Genomic DNA, 17273 nt, shown 5'->3' on the forward strand with positions numbered 1-17273 from the left:
GTTGGAGGATGAGAAACATGTGAAAGAGCCCAGAAATACCAGTTACTCCAATCAAGATTCACCTAGATCAGCCAGTATCTGGGTAACCTCAAGACATGTGAGCAATCCCAGCCAAGATCGGCAAAGCAGACTGGCCAACCCCCAGCTGACCCTAGACACATGAACAATAAATGCTTATTGTCACATCTTACTGAAATTTTGTAGTTGGCTGTTATGCAGCATTCTTATGGCAATATACAACCGACACACACATCTGCTATATCATAGGTTTGTTATAAGGGTTAAATGAGATACTATAGGTACAGCGGCCAGCAAACTGTAGTCAACCAAAAAAATATCAGCTATTATTATTTTTGAAAGATTTCTAGTTTCTAAAATACAATCACATTCTTGAGATTATATCCAGGTCACTAGCTTAAAATTTTGGATGTTTCTAAACGATTTCATCTCACATTTACAGAGAGTCTCTTGTTTTACTCCCACAAGTGAGTAATAACATCCACAGAACATGAATTTTACTGATTTTACTCTCAAAGAGCAGGCAGACGATTTTCCCCTCTCCAATGATTTTGGAGAGGGGGATAGCGTGTTGTTTGATGTAGATCACTGTTGATCTCATGTAGATATAAAAATGTGATTAAATTAGAATTTAAAATTAATGTGTTTTGAGAAATTTGCAGTGCCCCTTGAGATTGTACAATTTCTAGAATAGTTAATCCTTCAGGAAAAATCACATATGGAAGCAAGCAACCAGTCTTGTAAAATCATCTTTGAGCTGGTATACGGGCAAGCTGCAATTTAGCTCTATGATTGGAGAAGAAACATGAATAGAAACAAATGGGCTGACGCATAGGCTCCATCTTCATTCACCTCAATTTGTATGAGAGATTAAAAGAGACCTCAACACAGCATTTTCTCCCATTTCCTCATCCTTTGTCCCATGAGCAGAAAAAGTAATTAAGCTTGGCAAAAAAAAAGTGCAACACTGCCAGTGATTAGGATAGCAAATACCACAGAAAAACTTGACATACAATATGTATGCAATGAACAAGACTCACCCAATGCTGTAACGTCTCAAAATGTCAGCGATGACATGGTTTGGTTCACAAAGCATCATCTCTAGACGAGCAGCTTTAGTATCACCAGGGAACTTGCTTGAAACGCAAATTCTTGGGTTTTACCCCAGACCTAAGGGATCAGGAACTCTGAGGCTAGGACCTAGTAATCTGCTGTGAACAAGCTCTCCAGGTGATTCTAATGCCTGCTAAAGCTTCAGAACCACTGATCTGGACCAAATCATGCCACTTAAAGTACCACCTGCGGACCAGCAGCATTGGCATCACCTGGAGCTTGTTAGAACTGCAGAACCTCAGGCCCCACTCAGACTTGCTAAATTGCAACCTCAATTATAAAAAGGGCTCTAGGTGACTTGTATACGCATTGAAGTTTTGAGAAGTGCTGTACTTGCCCAGTGGTTCCTGTTAAGGGCTAAATTATGCCCCCTTCCCTCAAATTTACATGTTGAAGTCCTAACGCCCAGTTTTTCAGAATTTCACTGTATTAGGAGATAGGGCCTTTAAAGAGGTAATTAAGTTAAAATGGAGTCACTAGGGTGGGCTCTAATCCAGTATGACTGGTGTCCTTATAAGAGGAGGAAATTTGGACGAAGACACACACAAAGACCATATGAAAACACAGAAGACGGCCATGTCCAAGCCGAGGAGAAAAATCTCAGAAGAAGCCAACCTGCTGACATCTTGACCTTGGGCTTCTAGCCTCCAGAACCATAAGAAAATTAATTTGTTATTTAAGTCACCTAGTTTGTGGTACTTTGTTATGGCAGCCTGAGCAAACTAATACAGTTCCCAAACTCAGGTGCATATTGGAATCATCTGGAGAGCTTCAAAAATCCTGATACCTGGCCCTGTTCCCAGGGTTCCAATTTATGTAGTCTGGGGATCGGCCCTTTAATCTTGGTTTTTAAAAGCTCTCCAGGTGATTTTTAAAGTGCAACAAAGTTTGAGAACTACTGATAGCCTACTTCATTCTTTTGACTGGTAAGAAATCTAAGGCATGGGGTCCTGAAAATGTTGCATTTCAATCTCTTGGTACTTGCTTAGCTGATCTCTCACCATTATGTCCCCAAACCTGGTCCTTCTGTAAATATTTCAGGATTACTACCAGGAAAGAGTCAAGAACCAAAGCTGACAGCAATATATGCTCTCTTCTTTTCATGCATCAATTTAAAAATTTTTTGTGCTAGGGATCACTTTGAACATTTTTTGTAGTACATCTTCCACAGTACAGGTATAGAGAAGACCCCCCAAAGAAAATCTTTTGACCTAAATTGTCAGTACCTACTATCTCTTTTTATGTTCTTGTCCCTCCTGTTAAGTTGCCCTCCAGTTTCCTAGGATCCAAATTAAAGACCCTAGAGTTGTATAAACCAGCATTTCAGGGCACGGGTGCCAAACCACTAATTAGTTTTTTTCTTGCTAAACCCCTTCCACTTGTCCCTGTGAAGTTGTGAAGCTCCCAAATTCAATAATCTACTCACAGGACAACTATTTACTGAAGGTTTACTCTGTTCCAGAAACTAGAGGATCTGACCTATACTTAATATAACGGAAACCATATGAGCTATATTTTTTTTCCTACTTGCAGTCTCTGAAAGTTAACACTCTACACTACAAAAGTTAACACTACAAAAGTGACTATTTAGCACCCTTGAAATACCATGCACCTTGGCGGGGGTAGGGGCCTGTTCTGAATATGCTTCTGCTGCACTGATTAATTTTTTTCTTGGACCAATCACTAATACTGTCACTGGTTAAAACAGAAGCATTTTCACGACCGTCTAGGACACTTACCAGTTAGCTCCCCAAAGCCGTCTCCAATCCCCTGCCTCACCCAGGCCTCCTTTCCACTATAGAAGCTGAAAAGCCTGATTCTCACTTTCCCAGTCTCCCTTGCCACTAAGGATTGCCATGTGGCTGAGCTCTGGCCAATGAGATACAAAGAAGATTTTGTTGGTGAACTTTGGAGAAAGATATTTCCCCTAAGAGAAAGTTGCATGAGGGAAACTATTTTATCCCCTTCCACCCCTTGTTTTCTGCCTCTGAACATATAAGGATGTAATGTCTGGAGCTGTCAGAGCCATCCTGAAACCATGAGGGTAAAGCCTGACCCAGAACCCTGACATTGTTGAGCCACTGAACCAACTCCAGTGGTCTCCTGCTATCAGGCTTCATTATTTGTTAAAACCACATTTAATAGGCTTTTCTGTTACTTGCAGCAAAAAAGTCACAATTAATATATAGATGTTTTCCATGTATGTCAAACTCTCCTTTACTTAGAACACGGTGTGGTCTGAGGATCCACACTTTGAGAATCACAGAATTAGAAGGCTTATCTTCTAGAAGTGAAGGAAAAGGACGCCCAGGCGGTTTTCAAGGAATGGTAAACCCAATCAGGACTGCGGAATTCATTTATTCATTCATTCATTCTTTCAACAGACTCCCACTTTAGTAGGTTCCAGGGATACAAAGACATTACCCCTGCCTTCCAAGAAATTTTACTATCTTGAGTGAGACTCATGTGTAAACCAAGAGTCACAAGAAGGTAACCACTGAGATAGAGATATACAGATGAGGGGTCACGTTATCGGAGAGATGGGAATCCTAACTCAGTTTGGGGGGGGTCCCTGGAAAAAGCTTTGGAAGAGATTCATGGAAGCTGCCACTCAACTCTAAAAAGTTATCCCTGTGATCTGACTAAACATGTAAGGTTTTATCAATTTTACTTCAAGGAGGGGTTTCTTTTCTATAATCACAGACTATAAACCAAATGACAATTGAGGAAAAAGCAATTTACGATAGGCACTCAATCAACTGCTAGAAAAGCTTCCCCCACCCATCTTCCTCTCTCACAAAAAAGCAGGATAAAGACATGGTTTTGCCGGGCCGGGGGGTGGGGGGGGTACTTTCCTCCCGTATCAGCAGGGATGTTTGTCTAGAAGAATTCTGTGCTGTGAATTAAGATCACCTGTTAACATTGCATCAACCCAAACAATATTGATAAGGCAGTCAGTCGTCAACATGAGCCACAAATGCACACATTCCAGGAGGTTCTCTCCTCTACTTTTAAAACGACAGCAATAATTAGTTCCTATTTAATAGTCACAGAAAGACTTGCTCTTAATGGTAGAGAAAGGGGGACTCACCCTCCCTACACTGATTTTTCTAAAGGTAGTTAGTGGAAGCACCCACACACATACACACTGGTAGAGAAAAGGGAAAACTAACAGGTAGCTTTGCATTGCCAAATCCTTATAGGAAACAAAATAGGTCCTCACTGATTTTCTTGCAAGGGAAATAATAGGTTTTGAAGCATCTCCAAAAATAGAGAAAATATGACCAACAGCAGTCTCTTAAAATTTTCCTGGAATACATTAAAAATAAAATATCCAATAGAGTCCTTTAATATCATGGTAGCATTCACATTAATTGTGCCTCCGGAACATTTTGACTCAGTCAATGGTGACGAGATTGAGATGCAGCAACTGCAGTTACCTTACAGCTCTGCTACGTCCTGGGCTGGGGAAGGTTGTTCCAAGATCCCAACTCAGGCTACAGTGAAACATCTGCTACCTTGCCGAGAATAAGGAAACCGCCCTGGCAAAGGATTCCAGCTCAGCTCTCTAGCTTTCTTGCAGCTCCCCCTCCTTCCCCCCACCCTCCACCACCCAAGAATCACCCAAGAAGAAAGTGGAGGAGGAAGGAAACACACAAAACAAACATTCCTAGCCCCATAAACGCTGCATCCGGACGTTTGAAGGTACCCGGGAAATTGAGAATATGGCTCCAGAGTTTGGCTTGTTTGGGGTCTGAGCATGGATTTGATAGTCTCTGCTGCGTTTTAAAAATCTAACTTTCTGTCTCCAATGGAAAGAACCAAAGGGAGGAAGCAAAGGCAGACAGAGACACAGACTGGGAGACCCCCCCCCCCCCCGCGTCACCCAAGCAAGAGGCATCAAAAGACGAGAAACTTACCTGGCCCTCACCTAGACGGAAAGGCAGCTGGTCCAGCCTCAGGAGGGGGCCGGTATGCAGGGGTGAGTCGCCGGAGCTGGAGATGAAATGCAGACCCCGGGCGGGAGGCGAAGTCCTGCTCCTAACCCGGGGGAGCGGAGTGACTCACGCGCTTGGCGCCCGCCTCTCGCGCTGTGCGCCCCTCTCCCTCCCGCCCCCGGCAGGTACGAGGGCAGAGCGCTGGGAGGCGTCTCCAGCCGCCCCTAAGCACAGAGCTCTCTACCCGATGCCCCCAGGCGGCGGCGTCAGAGCCCACCCAGCCAGTGCCGCGCCAAGCACAGCCCGCCCCTCGAGACAACCGCTGGCCGCCGCAGGACAAGTGCCTCCGTCGTGGGTCTCCCCTCTCCTCCTCCACCCGCCACCCCCAGACCTGCTGTCCCTGGGCTGCCCATCAGGGTTCAACACACCTTCCACATGCCATCTAGACACGGCATTACCAAGGCCCTCCCCCAGGCTGTGCCAGCCGGCTCCAGGACATACAACCAGCCCTGCATAGCCCCCCGCCTCGGTCTCCCCCTTGCGGTGGCTACAAAACCCACCCAGCCCAGAGACAGGTGCAGCTGGCTCCTCAACATCCCAGGTGTATCCTTTAACGTATGTCTCCCTCTCCCAGGACCCTTACCTTGCAGGGACTCGTTGGCCCCAGGGCCGCCCATCTGAGATACTTTCTTTCCACCTGCCAGCTGGATTTGGCAATGCCCAAGCCGTCCCACAGGTGGTGTCTATGCCAGGGGTCTCCCTACTGCCCACCACAGCCAATGCACAAATTACTCCCACCTGCATGGAGTCGCCTTCCCTGCAGAGGTGGCTATGAGCCTCTCCCCTCTCAGATCCTCCAGGGTCCTGGAAGAGAACAGGGGGGATGATGGGACCCTGGAGCCAGGGGTTACCCTCCTATTCTGACCTGGGGTTGGAAGAGCAGCTGAGGCCCTACCCAAGCTTTATTGGGACAGTCGAGGCGCTGCAGAGTGCCAGGACTTATAGACGAAGTAATATTTCCAGCAGATATGGATTGGGAATTCTGCCTTGGAACGCCACGTTATTATGGTAGAGGTTATCTTGTTCTGCTGGGGCTACAGGGGTGATAAGATCATGGTCCTGCCTCCATCGTATCAAAACTGGGAGAAGGAACATGTAGAATAAGAATCCTGTTCATCTTGGCAAGAGTGAGGAATTATAGAGTTCAGAGAGAAAGAAACAAGAATGGGGAGAGAGCGGAGCATTTTCGCAACCTGAGAACAGCATTTCAGCTGCCGTACTTCCTACAACTCTGGTAAAGAGTGGGAGGCTACTGGCTATTCAGAAAAGTGGGCAATCTGACCCCAACACACACCGCTTCTTTTCATCCCATTTCTTTTTTTACCACCATTATAAGCCTAGATCTCCCCCACAGTGGCAGAGACTATGACAGTCATTTCAGTGTTCCAATAACCCAGTACACAGCCTGACACACAGTGGAAAATGTCTTTATTGAAAGCTCAAAGGTCTAACATCCAGGACCTTCCTACCCCTGCCTTCCACCTCTCCCTGTCTACTTTCCATCTTTTCATCACTTTTCTTCCCTGTCTATACCTGCTTTTCTGTATCATATCATCCCTCAGTCTCTCTACCTCTGCTCTGTCTATAAGGTCATGTTTCTTTTCCAACTTTATTTCTTCTCTTTTTCTAAAGTCTCCCCTACTCTGTATTCCCTCTTGCTATCTTATTTGCAAGTTTAATCTCAATGAAGTGCTTTTGCTGCTTTTTTGTCTTAAGCTGTTAGGTACTTGGATCAAAATTCTTACCTATCAAAAATCCTACATTCCCCCAGAATGTGTGTGTGTGCGCATGTGTATCCAACATGATGTGTTGTTTTTTGCAAAAGTATCAATCACAAGTATTACTAGAATCATATCTTCATCCATTCATTCAGCTCACATTTTCTGTGCATCTTCTATGTACTAGGCATTGTGTTAGGTCCTGGGTACATAGAGATGAAAGAGGCAAAGTCACTACCATCACGAATGCCATACATACAAGGGGTAGGGGACGGGAGGAGCAGACAACAAATAAAGTCAGGCAACCATGCTGTAATAGGGATGTGTACAAGGCGCTGTAGGAACGAGAAGGGAGCTCACAAACCTCCACAGAGGGGGTGAGGGTGGTCATGAAACATTTCGCCAGAAGATTACAATTGAATTGAGTCTTGAAAACAAGACTAGGAGTTTTCCAGGAAAATAATAATGAGAGAAATACACAGATGAATAATTTACTTTGGATTCTTAATTTGTGCTTCCTTTCTCTTGTGATGGCATCATTCTTTAGGCAGATAGTGTCTAAGACAGCTCCAGAGTTAAGAGAGTTCTTCCTGATAGCTCCATCAAGGCTCAGAGACTGGCTCTGCTTGGATCATCTGCCCATCCCTGAAACAATCACACGGCCATGTAGGTAGTATACTCTGATTGGCTATCCTGGGTCATGTGCCCATCTCTGTTTGTTTGGTGGGGATGTGGTTGATAGACTGATAGCCCTACCTGATGAGGAAGGTATAGTTCCTAAAGGAAAAGATGCTAGGAAAGTTGTGGACAAAAGGAACATGTCAACTACATGTATACAAATATTTCCCTGAAAAATCTCTCATTCTGCAAAATAACATGGTAAAATTAACAAGGCTTGTATAAAAAACAGTAGAAGCAGACCACTCAAAACTTATGCAACTTTATTAGCAGAGCATTAACAGATTAAAAAAAATGATTTCTCAGGCAATAGCTTGGACAGCTCAGATGCATAGCTTGGTATGGCTAGAGACTGCCTCAGGGGATATTAAAAATGCAAGTAAACCAATAGAGAGGAAATTCTGGCTTGATAGAGCTGAGACGATGCAGATGGAAGTGGAGCTCTAAGACAGTGAGGCTACCATTAAGGCAGGCACAGGAGGAAGTACAGTCTGCCTGAAGCAAGAACCATGCAAGACTGGGGGTGTACCTCCTTGGGGAGGAAGCCCTTGGTGCAGACCTTTTTTTTTAATTTTCTTAAAATAGAAAGATTCCCGGGGCTGGCCCCGAGGCTGAGTGGTTAAGTTTGCATGCTCCACTGCAGGCGGCCCAGTGTTTCGTTGGTTCGAATCCTGGGCGCGGAGATGGCACTGTTCATCGAACCACGCTGAGGCGGCATCCCACATGCCACAACGAGAAGGACCCACAACTAAGAATATACAACTATGTACCGGGAGGCTGTGGGGAGAAAAAGGAAAAAAAATAAAATCTTTAAAAACAAAATAAAAAAAAATAAATGAAAAGATTTCTGAATGTGCAGCAGCCTAGTTGAGTCCTTTTTCCTTTCACACTAAAGTTGTTATAATTATACTCCAACACAACTTCCACATTATATTGACATTGTTCCCCTATTTGCAATTGCATATGAGCTAATTGTTACAGAAAATGTGTTATAGCAGAAGAGATAGCGTATATTTATTTATTACCTATCAAATATTTATCAAGCACCTGTGATCTAATCTAGTCTCATGTTTTTAAATTCCAAATATTTACTAGTAACTCCCAGATTTATGTCTCTGGTCTGAATATTTCCTCTGAATTGCAGACACTTACCCAACAACCTGCTTAACATCCTCACTTGGATGACTAACAGAAATCTGAATTTTACTTTGTTCAAAACCCAACTCTTGATATTTCCCCCAGATCTTCTCTTTCTAAGGTCGTCCCTATGTTTTTTAATGGCAACTCCATCCATATTGATGCTCAAGCTAAAAATCCTTAGATCATTTTTGACTTCTCTCACACTCCACATCCAATCCATCAGCAAATCCTGTCTCTTCTACCTTCAAAACACATCTAGAATCTGACCACTTCTTGCAGTCTTCACTGTTATCATCCTTGTCCAGCCACTGTCATCTTTGCTGTGTTAATACCAACAGCCCAACTGGTCTCCTTGCCCTTTGCCCGCTATGGTCTATTCCCCCACAGTAGCTGAAATGATCCTTTAAAAATACAATTCCAAACATGTCATTCATCTGTTCAAAATCCCCCATTGTCTCTCTGTCTCCCTCAGAGTAAAAGCCTGATTCTTACAATGGTCAATAAGTCCCTACATGATCTAACCCCTGCCTCCTCTCTAAACCTATCCTCTTCCACTGTCTCCCTGGTTCACTCTATTCATACTGGCCTCCTTGATATTCCTCCTACACACAAGGCCAGTGCACTGACTGTTCCCTCTGCCTAGAATTGTCTTCCCCTGATATGGTCAGGGCTGGCTCTCTTAACAATTTTAGGTTTCTCTTCAAAGATAGATAACTGTCTATCCCTGAGGTCTTCCTTAGCCACCCAATTTTAAAAAGTGGCTCTCCCACCTAACCCCCAGCACTCCCTGTCCCCAATTCCTGCTTCATTTTTCTCCATAGTTCTTATCACCATCTGATATACTAAATATTGTATTCATTGATTTCTTTCTTATTTTCTGTCTCCCATTTGTACAATATAAATTTCATGAGAACATAGATTTCTATTTTATTCAAGGCAGTATTTCTAGTGCCTAGAACACGTTCTAGAATATAGTAGGCACTCAAGACATATTTGAGTGCATATTGGTCTAGTATATGCCAGAAACTGTTCTAGGCATTGGGAGTATGGCCCTAAATAAAAGAGATAAAGCCTTCCCATTGTGTGTGTGTGTGTGTGTGTGTGTTTGTGTTTGTGTTCAACTCCCTAAATACTAGCTTCTGGAAATGAGGACCTGTTTCAATATCATTCAGCCTTTCCTGTATGGACAAGCAAAGTTGTTACGCTTAAGAGAACAGCTAATGAATATTATGCAATAAGAATTCCACTACATACTTACTAATACTCGTAAATTGTATAAAGTCTGTTTGATGTGTTGCTTAATTTTTTTTAAATCTGAAAAGCCCAATTAATCATTAAGTCTGATTCCATCGAACCCTTTCTTCGCTGGTGGATAGTTCTATAACATCTTGCTATTAAACTATCACAAGCTGACTGCAAATCTGTAAATCTGTTTTGTCATGGAAATATTCCATTCTTACTAGTGCCCAACATTAAAGAAAAGGTCTGAAAGGTGAAATTAAAATGAAGCCACATGGCACTGAAATCACATGATCTTAATTACGAAGTAGCACACCGGTGTCATGGGGCAAGACATAATTAAATGGCAAATAAGATGGGGAGAGAGAGAATGTGTTGTAAGCTCAGAGGTGGAGCAATAACTGGTGGTTGGAGTGTCTGGGTCTAAAGGTTGGACATTTTTGCATTTCCAGCCCACTAAATGTAGCACCCTTGGGGTTGGGAGGTATCATATTAGGATAGCTGGTGGAATTTGCTCTTCCTTTACCTCTTTTTATCTTATGATTCATCTCTAGGCCTTTGACCCACAAAAGGTGGCCAGGAGGCCAAGGACAGCTGGATTGCTTAAGACGGTTCCTGATCCTCCTTCTAAGTATCAGAGAATGGTGTCTTACTAAACCAAACACTGGAGCAGAATCATCAAATGGGGAGGTATTGATTTTGTCCACTTGAATTTCATTATTCCTCTTCAGGGTCTTTCAATCTGCCAGCTGCTCCCATTGCCACTGTGGCCCCCAGAGGCCCACTGTTCCCTCATTAAAACTTTGGCATGGGGTAGAACAGTTGAGACAATGTGGAATTTTAAATGAAAACCCTATAATATACCAAGGAAGAAAAAAATAAGTATTTATTTATGAAGATCTTTACATGATCTTTGATATTCTTCTTAGCTGCCCTAAGAGATAAGGTAGTTTATCATGCCCACTTTACTGATGAGGAAACCGAGGCTCAGAAAGTTTAAGTGCTTTGTCCATGGGTACATAGAAAGTCAGTGAAAGAGCCAGAATTCAAATTAAGTTTTATTCTTCTATAAGTTTGGTGTTTGTATTAATTAGCCATAGCCACAAAATGCTGCCCCCACAGTCAGTGGCTTAAAACCAGAATCATTTACTCTCACGTATCTGCAGGTTAGATAAGAGTCAGCTGATGAAGGCTGGGGTGTTTGGAGGCGATTCTGCTTCATCAAGTCTGTTAGCATCCTAGACTAGAAGGCTGGTGCCGGCGTGCTCTTCCCATGGTAATTGTGGAAGGGCAAGACACAAGAAGAAACATGCAAAGCCTCTTGCTAGGCTCAGAACTGGCACAGCACTATTTCTACCTCATTCTATTGACCAAATAAAGTCCTTTGGCCAAACTCAAAGTCAAGGGACAGGAAAGTGTACCCTGCCCGGGGAAGGCACTGCAAAATTACGTGACGAAGGGCATCTATAGAGGGATAAGGAATTGGAGCCATTGATGTATTCTACCACAATGTTCTTCCCCATTGCACCAAGCAACTTCTCTATACAGATTTCTCATCTACATTTTAGCTTCCTATCACTGATACAATGAATGTCTATTCTGTCCTCAAACTAGAGTCAAAGGACATGATCCTGCTTTGCCACCCATCACAGCTCTCCTACTGCATTCCTCTCTGACAGTTTTGTCTGGGTTATTAACTCAAACTGCCATCTCATCCTTCCTGGGAGACCCACCTCCAAAACACAGGGGAGTGTTCTCATCTAAGTTTACCCTCTGCAAATCTATAATGTAGAAACCACTACAAATCAGAAGAATCATAAAATTCATACAATAAGAGTCATATACATCCATCAAGAGTGGGTCATTCTATGTATTTAAACTATCCTAGCTGGACTCATTCTCTGATGCCTCACCTTTTCCATTCATCCAATTCATTTGATAATTTTTAGTTGAGTACCTATTGTGTGCCAGGCATTGCAGGAAGTACTTAAGATAGAAAGATGAGTAGCACAGGCCTTGCCCCCACAGAGGTTTTTTTTTTTTCCTAGCAAATTAGTACGTACTGATGTACATTAATGAATTCATGTCATGTTATACATACTAACATTTGCATAAGTTATTTGCACTTTAATAAGAATTTTAACCCAAAGTGTGACCCATTTTGTCATATCTGGCCTGATGGGATAAGGAATACTTTCTGAGCAGAAATGGTTTTCTGCAGCCTGTACGTCACACCACCTAACTTGTCACCAGTAGTAAGTTCCTAGAATGAAACCTCCCTACCCACAGTGGAGGGATGCTGGGGAAACCCTGCCTGGGTGGTAAAGGCCAGTTGATCATCCCAGGAGGGGTGATTTTGTGGATACTTAATACTCTTCAATGAATCAATACACAGGTATCTTTAAGTACTTGCTAAGTGCTGGGTACTGAAAGAATGTAAGCTCTGGGGTGAGAATGTAGGCTTCTGGGATTTGAGTCCACACTCCACCATTTTTAGCCATGTCACCTCTCTGGCCCCTGTTTCCTCATCTGTAAAAATGGAGATGATCAGAGTAATTATTCATAGAATTATTGTGAAGTTTAAATAAAATAATCTATGGAAACACTTAGCACAGTGCTAGACACGTTATAGACACTGAGTGAATGCTTAGCTCTTATCTTGTCCTCTAAGCACAGCTGGGTAGAAGAAGGATACAAAATAGATTGAAGAAATTATTCCTGTCTCCAAGAAACTAATAATCCATTTCAGATGAGAAAGCATATATTAAACAACAAGAGAGATATCACAAGATGACTATATTAGTTAAGGTTCTTTTACTTGCAAGCAAAAGAAATTAACTTTGCCTTGTTTAAGAAAAAAGATTGAGTGTTAGAGAAAATTCTTTGTAATGATTCGGGGATGCTCCACAGACTTCAAAGCAGGCCAGCTCCAGAAATTCAACAACTAGAGCTGAGTATGGATCCCAGGTCTCTTGAGTTCAGCCAGTAAAGCAACTTCAGCTCCAACACCTCCCAATCTCTGGGTCTCTGTGTCCTAAGTTTCCAGTTTCCAGGAGGAAGAAACTGATTGGCCCAGCTTGTGTCAGTTTTCTACCTCTGGATTGATTCATTAACATCATCAGACATGGCAAGCTGTGGGGGTGCCGCCTCCTATATATTGGCAGTCTCTTCCCAGATGTTAATAGGGAACTCCTGGAATATTTGGCCTCTTTACTTTCTCTCTGCCCTCATCTTCTACAGAGGTCCAGACACTCTGACTTCCTTGCTTTTCTTCAAACAAGCCAGACACGCTATGCCTCGGGGAATTTCTACTTGCTATTCTCTTTGCAAGGCAGGTTCTTCTCTTAAATAACCACATGAATCACTTCCCTATCTCCTTCAAATGTTTACTCAAATGTTATCCGCTCAGCAAAGCCTTTGCTGACAAAGTTACTTAAAATTGCAACACTCCAGCACACACACATACGCATACACATACACAGTTCTATTCCCTCCTTCTCTGCTCTCTTTTTCTCTGAAGTATTTATGACCTTCAGTACCAGTTCTGCATAACAAAACACTGCAAACTTAGTGGCTTAAAACAACAAAAATTGTATGAGTTATATCTCAATAAAACTGTTTTTAAAAAAATAGTCAAGACGGTAAATCTTGTATTATGTGTGTTTTACTACAATTTTTAAAAATCTCAGCAGATCCATCTCCTAACAACTAAAACAAAACAAAAAGCAACAACAGTTTTATTTAGCTCATGATACAGTGGGTTGGTTGCAGTTCTTCTGGCCTAGACTGACTCAGCTGATCTCTTCTGGGTTTGCTTATGCGTCTGTGGTCAGCTGGAAGGTCAGCTGATGCCTGAATGATCCAGAATGGCTTCATTCACATTTCTAGTGGTTGGTAGGCTGAGGGACCTCTGTTCTCTTTCATGTAGCTTTCTCATCTTCCAGCAGTCTTCCTTGGATTCATTCACATAGTGGTCTCAGGGTTTCAAGAGCAGTAAGAGAGTAAGCCCCAGTGAACTAGCACTTTTCAAACCTTTGTTGTGTTTGTGTCTTATTTGCCAATGTCCTATTGGCCAAAGCAAGCCACATGGCCAGACTAGATTTAAGGGGTTGAGAAACAGACTCCAATTCTTGGTAAGAAGAGCTGCAAAGTCATACTGCAAAATAACATAAAAGGGTATGCAAATAGGAATGGGAAGAATTTGTAGCCATACTTGCAATCTACCACACCTTCTAACATATCAAGTAATTTACTTATTTATTTTGCCAATTGTACAAATGACTCTCCATTCATTTGGGAATCCCTGCCATGAGAATAACACGGGGTGCAGAGAGATTTGTCTGGAGTGCTTAGTTTCAGTTGCTTTGTCCACACCGAAGAAAGGGTGTCTATTTATGTGAGAAGCTTTCCTTCCAGTTGGCCCATCAATTGCCACATTTGTGCATTACAGCTTCTGTGCAGTCTTTTAACTGTTTTAATAGCACAATGTATTAACTACCCTAATAATTGCACAGACAAAATCAACATCCCACATGAACATTTAAATGAATGCAAATCAACCTAATGGCCTCTCCTAGAGGGAGCATTATCATGCAATGAACATTTGCTCTAACCGATATTATATATGCAAATAAGATTTTAATTTTGATATATTTTCACATGAACATATTTTCAGTTCGATGCAAATCTACTTATAGTATATCATTAAGGCTGAATCAGTCTGTTTTCTAGTGTGTGTATGTGTGTGCTTAATATTGATATAGACAATGAGGTTGAATTTTCAGAATATCAAGTGTTCTATTCTGCTCACCACTTCCCCCCCCCCCCACCCCTGATGCCAGCATTATTATGCCGAACTTTATTTTAAGGATGGGGCAGGATGTCTTGCCCTCCTACATTCTTTTCTCTTCTCCAACCATCCTCCACCCTCCCACTATCCCCAATGTCACACTAGACTTTTTTGTTTGTTAAGATAATTATAAGGGTGGGCGTAATGCTGTCATTACTCTTTATCAACCTACTTGACATCTCAAAGAAGAAAAAAGGAAGAAAGAAAGAAGGAAGGAAGGAAGAGTGAGAGGGAGGGAGGGAAGAAGGAAGGAAACTGGAATTAATTGAACACTTGCTCTGTGCCAGGCATTAAAACCCTAGACTAGTCCTGTGGGGTAGATATTATTGTCCCCATCTTACAGCTAAGGAAACAAAGGCACAAAGAGTTTAAGTAATTTACCAAAGGTCGTAAAATTACTAATGGTATATCCGGCATTGAAACTAGATCTGTGGGGACAAAAATTGTCTCAAACCTTAGCAAAGGTGGACTAGAGCAGAACTTTTTGAGGATGTTCCTAACAACCTCTCCTGAAAAGTATTTACATTTCTGATAAAAATGTTTGAGCACTCTTCTGATAAATGTTGATGAGATTTGGAGCCCTGCCTGGGAAGTTAAATTTATGCTCACAATACATTAACCACACTGCCAACTATCCTTCTTGTCTATATACTAGAACCAGACCTTCTTTCCATTACCTAGTTTAACATTAGTATCTAACCACACTCTTGCTCTATTAAAAGAATCTCTTCTACTGGCACTCTCATACATTGCTGGGAGGAGTGTAGATATGTACAACCACTTTGGAAAACTGTTTGGCAGTATCACCAAAAGCTGCACTTATGCAAACCCTATGACCCAGCAATTCCTCTCCTGGGTATGTAACTAAGAGAAATTAGTGTACGTTCCACCAAAAGACTTGTACAAAAAGGGTCATGACTGCATTATTTCTAATAACCAAACACTGGGAGCTTATCTAATGTTCAACAACAGGTAAATACACAAGTAAATTGTGGTATATCCATACACTGGAATATTACACAGCAGTAAAAATGAATGAACTACTGCTGCAAATGAAAACATGGATGATGCTCACAGGCATTTTTTGCTAGAGCAAAAGAAGGCCAGAGACAAAAAAGGACATATAGTATGATTTAATTTATAGAAGTTCAAGAACAGGCAAAACTCATCAATGATCACCTAGATGAGATAAAGTAGTATCAATTGGGAAGAGGCATGAGGAGGCTTTCTGGAATGGTGGGAATGTTCTGTACCACTATCTGGATTGTGGTTGTAGAAGTGTAAAAATCCATGAAGCCGTATGTTGAAGATCGATGTATTTAAATGTATGTATGTTATACTTCAAAAAAAATTTAAAGAATCCTATTCCAGAAAGATTCTTCACCTTCATTTGCTACAACTTTGGATAAAAACTTTGACACATCCTGGCAATCAATTTGTCTGAGAAATTGCTTTAATATGTGACCAGTTCCAATGTCATGTGCTTTACATTCACTGAATAAAATTTTGCCCTTTTGCTGTTATTTATCTAGCCAGAGGGCGACATACGCTTTTTTTTTTTTAAGGGAGATTAGCCCTCAGCTAACTACTGCCAATCCTCCTCCTTTTGCTGAGGAAGACTGGCCCTGAGCTAACATCGTGCCCATCTTCCTCTCCTTTATATGTGGGACGCCTACCACAGCATGGCTTGCCAAGCTGTGCCATGTCCGCACCCGGGATCAGAACCGGCAAACCCTGGGCTGCCAAAGCAGAACGTGGGAACTTAACTGCTGCGCCACCAGGCTGGCCCCTATTCTTTATAGCTTAACTTAAATTCTCCCTTCATCCTTGGTACATCTATGGCTTGTATTACGTTTAGTTTTCAGGTTAGTAGTTGACTTCCATCCATTCAGGCACTGTTAGCCAGTTAGACAGGAATCTGTCTGTCTCGTATGTCTTTGTTTCCCCACAGTTCCTGCCTCAGTACAATGCTGATTAAGGGGCTCAAGTACAGTTGTTGAATTAAGCCACAACATAAGTTACTTCATATGTTTCACCCACATCTTATTTTTCCAAAGAGATGAACAATTTAGGGCAAGTTTAGCGTGCATACTTTTCTACCTAAGCATTCCTTGTTCGTAGATTTTCTTTTTCCTACATTTACCAGATGCCCAGAAAATGTAAGGTGATGCTAAAAGATAGCTTCAAAGTATTGCCAAGAGGCCCACAAGAAAGAAAACTGTGTTATATTTTTTTATAGTAAAACTGTGACATTTGCCTTAAAACATATACACTCACAGAAAGTCCTTTAGATTATTCAAGTATATATACACACACACACACATATGTAAAGTATACAATTCAATAGCATTTAGTATATTCACAGAGTTGTGCAACCATCACCACAATCAATTTTAGAACATTTCATCACTCCAAAAAAAGACCCCATAGGCGCTGGCCTGATGGCACAGCAGTTAAGTGTGCACATTCCACTTTGGTGGCCCGGGGTTCGCTGGTTCGGATCCCGGGTGCATACCTATG

At 42.1% G+C, this 17273-nt stretch overlaps 1 protein-coding gene across 2 annotated transcripts in view; it reads right to left on the reverse strand.

Moving 5' to 3' along the window:
• The window catches only part of SYTL5 (synaptotagmin like 5), a 261691-nt gene extending 256410 nt beyond the window's left edge, over positions 1-5281 (reverse strand). For both annotated transcript variants that reach the window (XM_046673687.1, XM_046673684.1), the window contains exon 1: positions 5052-5281. The gene's annotated coding sequence lies outside the window, so the exon portion shown is untranslated. The remainder of the gene's footprint in view (positions 1-5051) is intronic.
• Positions 5282-17273: the final 11992 nt, after the last annotated feature.

Source organism: Equus quagga, chromosome 10 (assembly GCF_021613505.1).
Source record: "Equus quagga isolate Etosha38 chromosome 10, UCLA_HA_Equagga_1.0, whole genome shotgun sequence".
Taxonomy (NCBI): domain Eukaryota; kingdom Metazoa; phylum Chordata; class Mammalia; order Perissodactyla; family Equidae; genus Equus; species Equus quagga.